The sequence below is a fragment of the Erpetoichthys calabaricus genome, chromosome 5 (assembly GCF_900747795.2).
Source record: "Erpetoichthys calabaricus chromosome 5, fErpCal1.3, whole genome shotgun sequence".
Classification (NCBI taxonomy): Eukaryota; Metazoa; Chordata; class Cladistia; order Polypteriformes; family Polypteridae; genus Erpetoichthys; species Erpetoichthys calabaricus.
The window spans coordinates 119,760,200-119,772,178 of NC_041398.2; positions in this window are offsets into that span (position 1 = coordinate 119,760,200).

The window sequence follows — 11,979 nt, forward strand, 5'->3', positions numbered from 1 at the left end:
GCAAGTATTACACACAGAAAGAAGGCATGCCGATGGGATCACCGTTATCTGGACTCCTAGCTGAACTGGTAATGCAACGATTTGAAAACATAGCTTTATCCCAGATTACACCCAAAATTTGGATACGCTATGTAGACAACACATTCGTCATATTAAGAAAGAACCAGCTGAATGAGTTCTTCAATCATATTAACACAATATTCCCTGCAATCCAGTTCACAATGGAAAAAGAAAACAATCGACACATCAACTTCCTGGACATTTACATCAAAAGAAATAGTGACGCCACCCTGACCATAAGTGTTTACCGCAAACAATGCTATGCAGACAAGATCCTACACTACGCTAGCAACCAGCCGGTATCTCATAAACGGAGCTGCGTGAAAACCCTATTTAAACGAGTCCACACGCATTGTAATACCAAGGAAACAAAAATTAATGAGAGACGCTATCTGTTTCAACTTTTCACCTAGAACGGATACTCAAAATCATTCATTAATCGGAGTCTACACAGCAGACGCCAAAGGAATCAGCATACAATCGACGTAAATCAGAACCCCCACCCCACCTGGCATTCACTCCCGTATCACCATGACGTGTCAGAAGGCACGGCACGCACCCTGACCAAGTGGGGCATCAGAATAGCACATAAACCCACCAACAATCTGCGCATGGTCCTGTTTAATGCTAAAAACAAGAAATCAACAGCCAAAACACGAAACGCAGTTTATAGTATTCCATGCAATTCTTGTTCAGCTGTATACATAGGACAAACATCAAAAAAAATCTCAACACGTGTACAGGAACATCGCAACGCCGTCAGAAGAAAGGACGCACTATCTTTGATATATGCACATACTAAGTCGACAGGACACACATTCAACTGGGACAACGTAAAAGTAAAATTTAAGGCCAGTACAAAAAGCGCCAGAGAGTTGGCCGAGTCTTGGCTATCAGATGAAAACGCCATCAACAGACACTTGGACATAAACCCAGCATATGCCAACTTAAGAAGGACATATACACATTAATTAAACTATACAACCCCCCCCCCCCTTGATCATACTGACTTAGTCAGCTCCACCCACCCCCCCCCCCCCCCCCCCCCCATACCGAATGTGTTGCTATATATTGCCTTTGATTCTTGTAAGTCTAAGCATTATCCTCTGATGAAGACCCCTGATAGGAGTTGAAAGCTCAGGAATAAAACTATTTTATGATACGTGATTCATTTTTTCTCCCTTTGTGGATCTCCAACTGCAAATATATATATATATATATATATATATATATGCAAATATATATATATATATATTTAAACCAGCGATTTTCAATCTTTTTCATCTCATGGCACAATTTATAATTTATTTATGACAAATATATATTCATTGGTTTAGATCAGCAATTTTCAACGGTTCACAAGTGTGCTGTAAGATTTTTTTAAACCAAACCAATTGAAGACTTCCTTGTAGAAATCACAAAACATGTCTACGACGCAGATTCTATACTATTCTATGTTATTTTTATATCATTATTTTAATAATATACAGTGCATCCGGAAAGTATTCACAGTGCATCACTGTTTCCACATTTTGTTATGTTACAGCCTTATTCCAAAACGGATTAAATAATTTTTTTTCCTCAGAATTCTACACACAACACCCCATAATGACAACGTGAAAAAAGTTTACTTGAGATTTTTGCAAATTTATTAAAAATACAAAAATTGAGAAAGCACATGTACATAAGTATTCACAGCCTTTGCCATGAAGCTTAAAATTGAACTCAGGTGCATCCTGTTTCCCCTGATCATCCTTGAGATGTTTCTGCAGCTTAATTGGAGTCCACCTGTGGTAAATTCAGTTGATTGGACATGATTTGGAAAGGCACACACCTGTCTATATAAGGTCCCACAGTTGACAGTTCATGTCAGAGCACAAACCAAGCATGAAGTCAAAGGAATTGTCTGTAGACCTCCGAGACAGGATTGTCTTGAGGCACAAATCTGGGGAAGGTTACAGAAAAATGTCTGCTGCTTTGAAGGTCCCAATGAGCACAGTGGCCTCCATCATTCGTAAATGGAAGAAGTTCGAAACCACCAGGGCTCTTCCTAGAGCTGGCCGGCCATCTAAACTGAGCGATCGGGGGAGAAGGGCCTTAGTCAGGGAGGTGACCAAGAACCCGATGGTCACTCTGTCAGAGCTCCAGAAGTCCTCCATCCAATGGATATATATCAGAACGGATCTATGCAAACCAATTTATATATATCTCAACCAATGTATATATCTGAACGGATGTATTCAAACCAATGTATCCCAACCAATGTATATATCTGAACCGATATATATATCTGAATGGATATATTAAAACCAATGGATATATTCAAACCAATGTATCTAAACCAATATATATATCTGAACCAATTTATATATTTACGAACCAATCTTTTTTTCCTGAATGGCCCCTCATTTTATATATATATATATATATTGTAATAAAAAGAGAGACAAAAAAATAATTTTGGGATCCACCCCGTATATTGTAAGGAACAAGAGGAAAGTTAGCGAGTGATCACAAAAGACTGAGTCCAAAATAGAACTGAATGGGGATGAATGGTGTGGGGCTTTTATAAGTGGTGTGCAGGAAGACACAAGTCCATGGGGAAAGTGCCAGAAGTGAGGTCAGTAGGAGGGCGTGGTATGGACAGGAAGTTGACGCCTCTTTAGTTGGGTTTCCCTTCTGATGATCTGTAAAAGAGGTTAGTGCACTACATCAACCCCCGAACAGCCATCTTACTCTGTGTGACAGTATATATAAGAGAGAAGTTGCAGAGAAGTTGCAGTGACTTTGGAATGGCATTAGTGCTGAGTCACCAACAGTATTAGCAGGCATATTCAAATGAGCAGCTTTAGTGCCAGCTTCCAGGGAGCCTATAATAATGACAAGCCTGCAACAGCCACACAAACTACAACTGGTGCTGTTAATCGAGCCATCGTTTTATAGACCGAGATCTACCTGAAGAGCAGGAATACATTGGGCCAGTGACGGCAAGTGCGAAACAACTGTGCAATATCAAAAAGGAATAGAAAGCACTATGTATAGCAAAAAGGAAAACATTGTTTTAAGCTAAACAAAACAAAGTATTTGAAAAGATAATGATTAATATAAAACAGATATCTCCATAAATACCAGAGAAAAATGAACATTTAAATGAAAATTCTCTTAGCTGTATTGAAAAAGGTAATACAATGATACACAGATGATCATGAAAACATGATTTTCTGAATATCCTTTCTGTAAATATTGAACAGTTACTTAGATGACAAAATGGCAGTCTTGATTTACACATACATACTGTATTTGTGTTTAGCATGGAAGTCTTTTCATTCCCATCTACTGTCAAATATTTTGCTGGAAGTGGACTGATTCTTAGGATCATGTTGATGCAAAAATCTATTAGGAAAGCAGCATGGCACAATGTGGTGTTATGGGTAGCATAGCACATTCAGTGGTATCATGAAAAGAGGTACTAGTGTTTTGCCAAACATGTGTCACTTAAATGTTCCTTCCGTGATATGATGTTGTGTTATTGTCTGTTAACCCCTTACACTTGTCAAGTTCGTTATTGGATTGGTCTACTCCCACACCCTAAATAATAACACACACATACATAGATATACACATACACTCAGACCCTAAACACAACAGTGCCCTACGAATGACATACATACAACTTGTTAATCACTAGCACTTTAAAACACACAAGTGTCTTATGAATAGCACAACTTGTCACTGTCCTAGCACTTTGTGAGACTTACTTATTATCGGCATGAACAACATTCAATGTTTTAAATATATCTCAGACCTAAATATTACTTTTGTCTACAAGAATACAAATTAAACATACAAAGGCTCTGCACTCTTGACTATAGGCCATTTATCAGCCAAGAATGCCTTACTTTACATACTGTTCCCTACTGTTGAGTGGAGCTCTAACTCACAGCCTTAATAAACCTCACAGCACAGAGGTAATGGCAAACCTCCTGCTGCACCAGGTGCTCAAAGAAATCTAACTTATTACTTCAATCACTCTAGACATTAAGACAAAGCATAGAAAGATGAAAACAAGTTAATATTTAATAAAGAATAACAAGATGTAATAGAAAATAAGATCGATAGTAAAGTCTGGATAAATAGTCTTAAAAAAAGCTTATTGAAAGGAATCAGTGATGTCAAGGATTAATGTCCCAGGGTGGCGTTTGATTTAGCAATCGATGTTCATGAAAATGCTGTTAACTGACGATCGGATGAAAACTGGTCACATGTGTCTTTGTTTTCTCTTCTGATGTCACTCTTCCGTTGTTGCTGTTTCTCTTCTGACTTTGCTTTCAGACGAGGCATATTTATTATAAAATTTCATGCTGTGGTTTCACAACACATGATTGTTGCATGCACCTGATTGGCTGGCTGTCAATATGATGGATGAATTTTGCTCCCCAAATAATAAAGTTTGTGATGTTGCTTTAGGTATCTGCAAGTCTTCCTTTCCCAGGCTGTAAAACCAATTTAGCACTATGTTGTTAACAACTGTTATAAAAGTGAGGTATAAGGGAAGAGAATATGCCTTTTATATTATAATGCCTATACAGGTGTCCTGCATCTGAATTCATCTTGTTGGAATTGAGCAAAATATCATAAAAATATAGAGAATAATTTGTAGATTTTATACATCATAACAGATGTTTAATGTTGAAAGAAGCCCTTTTGTAAAAATGTAGGTTGACCTGTGCCAAGTCTCACTTTCTTGTGAGAGCAAATGCTTTCTTAGATTGATGTTGTGAATTACATCATCTTTTGTACAGCCACATAAAGGATTGAGATACACACTCAACTGCAAAAAAAAAAAACAGAGGAGCAGTAGTGTTCTCCTCTCTTAGATTCTGCTAAAGCATTGAGTACCTATTATTTCTATACCAGCAGGCTTAAAAGGCTAGATAGGACAACACTATAATATATAATTTTGTATATGGCTATCAGACTCTTTTTAGAAAATGATTCATTATTTTTTTATTGTCAATGTCTTGTGTAACATGCATCCTATAGTAAGAATTACGTGGATTAGCTAGAGGCAGACTGCTGTCATCTTTCCTTGATAGATAGATAAACAGGGCAAGATATCAAATGCCTTCAGTAATAATTTTTTAGTACTTTAAGCATAACATACAGTACCTTTCAGATTTGAAAAGCATTGGTCAATCAGATTGACATTAAATAGGTGTTAAATGCCATAATACCATACAATTGCAATGCCATTATGTGATAATCACAGTAAGCACAGAATTCACCTGAACATCTTTCTTTCAGCAAAATTTACAGAACACACATGCCACAACATTAATGGTTCTTTCCAAAGTCAGGGATATGTAGTGGGTGGCAGGTGTCTTTTTCACATTGGAAATTATGAAAATAAGCCCTGTGTGACAAAAAAATATGGGTACCTCCAAGGGTGATAAGTCCTTTGCTTACATGTTGCACTTTTCAGGGTATGGATATATCCCCTTATTAAGAAGAAGCACATGGTGTTTGACTGTGAGGAATGGGACTATGTAGCAATCCAGAAGCAGCATGATATACTTAGCCACTTAAATAACTACTTGGGATTTAGTTTTACAAGGAAGTAATAGGGGGCTTTGCCCCCTGCTCGCCTTGCTCGTCAACCCCAGTGCCTGCGTTACACAATAGCCTCTTTGCTTTTCTGTCGCTCATGTATGGGGATGAGGATGTACAAATTAAACAGATTTTTATTTTCATGGCAATTTTTACATATGCATAGTAGAACTATTTTACGTTACAACAAGTAATTAACCATTTTAAAAAAAGAGTAAAACGTAATAATTTGAAAGTAAATTGTGTTTCATGTTGCATTAGAGTTATTCATTGCATAATATGATTTTGTTCTGTTTGTTTTTGAAATTAACATGCAAATACTTTTTAAACTTACACTTTTACTGTAAAACTTCAGTAAAAACAATGTTTTGAATTAAATTTTCATCAATATCGCATTGAATTTTGATTCTGTGTTTGGACTTTCATCATGACAATGCAACGTATACCTGCCCATGATTGAATTTCGATTCTTTCTCTCTATTAAATAAAACAACTTATTCGAATGTTTGGCTGTGAGATTTGCCAATTGTCTTTGCAAAAGCTATTCTAACTGGAAACTGTTAATGTTTTAATATGAATGGCATATCAAGATCTCGTTTGTTGTCTAATTTTATCCGCGGAAGATGTATTATATTACCATTCTTGGATACATCCTTCTTTCTACAGTAATTAGTGTGGTGGAAGACCGGATGGTTGTAGATATTCTTTGGGATATTGTAAGTTGATGTTTTCATCTTCCGCACGATCACCACCAACTGTTTCTATTGATACACATTTAACCAATTTGCCATGCAACCAATCATCATTTTTGGTATTAATTTGTTTGACTTCATTGTTTCACGGTGCTAGGATTGCCCGTGTACTCATTTTTTTCTGTTGATAACCCTTTGTGATGAAATTCTTCAATAAGATTTGGACATAATACGTCTTCTTTAATTGGAAACTTAAAGTGAGGAAAACATTAAAATTTATAAGAGCTGAGAGAGCAGAAAGTGTGTCTGTCAAAAGCATTCACACGAATGAGAGGTGAGATTACTATGTGCGTGGTTGAATATGGTTGAGAGGAGGGTGTGACTTGTAAAAATCTCATGGCCAAAGTCTCATCTCGCAGGACTTGAAAAAATCTCTTCAAAAAAGTCTCATCTTGTTGCAGGATTTTTTTATATAATAAAGAGACTAGAAGAGGTTCTAGCTCTGTATTTCTTTAAACAAATAAGATAGCATTTGATCCTAGATTTGAGCAACAACTGGATATAGAGGTGGGGGGAGTGTTGGGGAAAAAGTGAGCAGGAAATGAAGATTAGGTTTGCCTATGCAAGAGAGAAGGAGAGACAGAAGTTGTGGAAAGAGTGTTTAATCATGCTACTAAGGTGGTGGGCAAATGATATAGTCAACCCACCAGGTGAAACCTGTTGAGGATGACGCACATAGCCAAAAAAAATTATTTTATGGTCTGTACTTTTTCTGGATTGATTTATTTGGTAAAATAAACTCACATTCTTATAGAACCTTCATGTTAGCGTTATGTAAGGTGTGGAGGTATCCTGAAATCAAAACCTGCATTAAAATTATTTCTAATGTGGAGCGTGTCTAGGCCCTTTATCCTGGTATCTAATAACTCCTGCTCACAGAACATACTGAATAAGCTTTGTTCTGCTCACTTTACATCTTTATCCTACTGATAAACATAAATGAGTAATGTGACAAATTAAACAGTGTGAAATTTGTTACAGGAGCTTAGTGAAATACTGTATAGTTGAACAGGAATGAGAATTATTTACTTCTGAACCTTTGTTGTCATTTTGTAGTCTTAACTTAAAATAAGACAGCTTTGACCTTAATTTCCAATTTTCCCAGGAATTATTGTCATGAAGCCTATTCTTACATTGGCACTTATAATTATAAGGATTAAAAGGTTAGATTAGAGATAGCTTGCACTCTCTGAGAATTATTTATTCACTTGTCTAAAATAGGCATAAAAGGTTTTAATAAGCCACACCCATTCTGAGGTGGTGAAGAGAAAAAGTGGAAAATAGTACAGTGCATTAAACTTGCATACCTCTGTTGACACTGTGTAAGAGGAAGGGCACGTATTAACTACAGATTTAATGTATACAGTAGCAATATTTCATGTTATGGATAAAACAGAAATGTCAGTCCTTCCAACAGATTCTAGCATTTGTTACAACATAAAAAAGGTACCAACTAAATTAATTTGTTTTCTTAATAGGGGACAGTAACAAATGTCAAAAACAGCTATACAACTGTTACCTCTTACTTGTCTCACTCTCTGTATTGTACCCTGCCTTTTACTTTTGCTCCTTTACTTCAACCCAGTTTACCACCAATAGAGGAACTTAAGGAACTGTTGCTAGACAAGGAATGATCAATCATAGTACAAATTTTGTTAGTAACAATCAGAGGGAGACTGGCTTCAAGCGTTTATTTAAAATTCATATTTATTTGCATAATAACCAATAGCAGCAAATGCAAGCAATACACAGAATGTACAACCAGGGGCCTCATGTATAAACGGTGCTTTGCACAACAATGTTGCGTAAGAACGTTTCCAAGTTCAAATCACGATGTATAAAGCCTACACTTGGTGTAAAGCCACGCACTTATCCATGGTACCTCATACCCTGTCGTACGCAAGTTCTCCGCTCGGTTTTGCAGACTGGCGGAACCCAGCGTCAAAGCAGTGCTACTGTTCCTGTGTGGTTACCCTTTCTTAGATCCACATCCACAATGGCGGCTTTATCAAATACACTGAAATTAACCGCATATCGTTCATAAATTTAATGCATCTGATTGTAATTAACCTGTAACAATATAATGGTCCACAGAATGGTCAAACTATTCTAAATACCATAACTGCTTTAGCGTTGTTACTCTCACTTCACCTTCTTTTTCTTCTGTCAGCTGCTCCCGTTAAGGGTTGCCACAGCGGATCATCTTTTTCCATATTACTCGCACTGCACCACTCAGAGTATTTATATCACTGTATCTGAGTGTGAATCACAGATCTACAGCGATTGGAAAGAGAATTATCGGTATATAGCATCAAGCACTCTCTGCCTCAGCCATTCGCTATTTGTACTGCTCTCATCTGACCAATGCTTCACAGCCTTTTCTGTTCGGACCTTGCGGTTCACAAACAGTTTCATCCCAAGAACTAAAACACATTCAATCAGTCCATCAAGTGCTCCTTGTAGAATTGTTTGTGCTTGCAAGTTACCGTGAGGTAATTGTACTTAGGATACAGTTATAATATTGCACAACCTGAGCCACTTTATAAAGCGCGTACAGTATTTACATATGATGATGATATAATTTTTAAGATGAAATGCAGCAAAATATTTTGATTATATTATACAGACAAAACTTTAACTTTAACTACATGGTGCCACAGTACTAGCAAGGAGCTGGCTCTCCGTTCACGGACTGTTCCTGCCTCGCGCTGTTTTCATGCTGTGGCTGGAGCAACACTGGAAGGATAGATGGATAGAATAATTAAACATTACAAAGATATTTCAATGTTCCTTCAAAGTTTTGAAAAATCGGCGTTTTTAAGCTTACAGATGGCTTCACATCTATTACAGAGCTGATTGTGTGGCGATTGGGTATTTGGAGAAAGAAAAGTAAGAACAGGAATTGGGGGTTAGTACGTTTGAAAAAGACAGTAATAAAGCATTTCATTGAAGGTCGCGCATAGCGCAGCAAGCATCTTGTTGCTGTAAGACATGAACAATCACTGCGCCACCGTGTTCCCATGTTTAATAACATGCTTTAACGCATATCATCATGAAAATGATATCACGTATACTTCTCAGTATTTGAATTATTCAGAGAGCTGTAATATTACGAACGTAATGGATTCTGTGTCCTGTCGGAGGAAGAGCACATACTGATTCAGGCACATAGAGCACATATAAGATCAAATACAGTACACAACAAAGCATTTAACGTACTACTTTAGTTACGATGGGATTTGAGAAACTAGTAAATTAAACGACTTTAAAATGAAGTTTATGATGTTCTATTTTAATGACAAAATAAACTACGTGATTAAAGTGGAAATTTTGAAATTAAAGTTGACATTTCGTGCTTTTTTCACACTGTGTGCCTTTTTTTCACTGTACCCTAATAAGCTTTCATATGACACTCAGACGGTGGGCTACAAGTCACCTTTTCACGCCAACTTTGATATCTGACAACTTTTTTACTTCGGGTACTGTGCGACTTTGTGAACTTGAGCTTTTGAGTTTCTCCAACACGCTATGTCTCTCGATCAACTTCCTTTTGTTGCTTATATAACTGTTTAAACCAACAAATAGTACGTTTTTCTTTGCCTCCATTTGGTATTTGCTGAATTTCTTCTATTTTTCCTCGTACTTTTGCCATTGCCTTTTCACAGAACGCTGGGCTTAAGGGCTATTTATATTGATTTGATATTCAAAGATGCGTAATTCTGGGAGGAGTTGGGGCGGGACAGCAAGAGCGTGCACGTGCGTTTATTTCCACGCTGAGCGGGATTTATGTAGTGGAAGAATGCGGAAGTTGGCAAACGCACAGATTCCTGTATCTGGATTTTTCTGTGCGTAAGCAAATTTCGGCTCTTGTGCTTACGTCATGTTATAGTGTGAATTCTACGCACGGCGTTATGCATGAGGCCCCAGGTGATTTCATGTAATCTTACATTCAGTCTCCAATGACTTTTCCCAGATGGCCCATTTCCTTAATTACATATAATATATCCTTAAGTGAAAAATGAAAAGAAATATTTGTTTCTGGAGACAGTAATCCGTGAAAATAGCTAAACAAAAAGAAGGCTCCTTTAACTTTCCTTAACCAGCAGAACTACTGTTTGTAAATGTTTATTTTTGCCATAGAGCTGAGCTCTTTACAAACATGGCAGAAAAACATTGTAATAAGCACAAACTGAACTAAACTTAGAAAACTCTTTTAAAAAAAAAAATCTAACTAAAGGTAGTCATCCCCCCACCACCCAAATAAAAACACACACCTGTCTTTTATTCTGTTAATTTAGCAGACAGTTTTTCAAAAGGCTGAAAATGGTACTAACTCATTATTACACAAGCTCAAGGTCAGTTCCCATGGGAATCAAAAGTTGTTTGAAGCTGCAAATAGACTAGCCATATAAAACAATCTAAGATCCTGCTTTTCTTTCAAACTATTTAAAATACTCTAAATCCAGCTTTCCAAGAATACACTTCACTTTGTTGACAACACTTTCAGGCTAAGACCTTTTACCTGTAATCTGTCCGTTGAAAAGGTTAAGGTATCAAAAACCCAAGTGACCCAAGTAAAAGTCAAGAAAGATAATGATAAGACTACTCTTTTAACTCTCTCTTCTCCCTTCATAGCTGGTCACAAACCTACCAACAAGATGTAGCCTAAGCAACTTCATTCCTTTTTCTGACCCCACCTTCTGCCCTTCTTTCCCTGGAGGACTTGCCCTCATTTCTCCAACAGGGCTCAAGTAGAGGAATGGCATAATTTGTTATTTGTAATTTGACTGACTGTATGGTGGAAAATCTAATTTTACCACAAAGTCTGGATTTTGCTATGATGTTTTTGTTACTTCTCAAGCCCTCATTCATTGGAAGTGGATACAATGTTTTTACAGACTTCTACAAGAGTCAAAAACATTTCAAAGATTTATATAACATGCATTTTGGAACTTTTGCACATACAGGGAAAACCAAATAGGCTGTCCACACAAAGTTTCAAATGCCTTGACAAAAATATCCCAGAGAAGATCGATTAGGTGGAATAGAGAAAGTCCTTGAGTCTTTGTAAAATGGTTGTATGTGTGCTTGTTCCACTGTACATGAAGTACATACAGGGAATACTGTGAACAAGAAGAGTGAAGGGTGATGATGTACAGTGAGCTGTGAAAGACATCTCCTGCCCCAAACCAATAATTGAATACAATAAGCACAGTGGAGTGGCTGATCTTTCTGATCATCTTATTCAATATTACACCAGAAACCACAAGACAAGACAATGGTAACACACATTATTTTTGCATTTTATTATAATTGGCACCACAAACTGTTATAGTCTTCATCTGGAGATCGGCAAAGCAAAGGGCAAACAGCCAATGACACGCAAAAACTTTGTGGAGGAATTAGCAGCTCAGTTATGTAATGTGTCTTTACAGATGTCTCCTTATCGGGCACACTCAGTTTATGTGCCTGTTGCATTTTCAGCAGTCGCTGATCCAAGCTCAAAAGCCGTAGCTGGGAGAAATTAGTGTGTAAAGGACAAGCAGAAAAGGGCCACCCA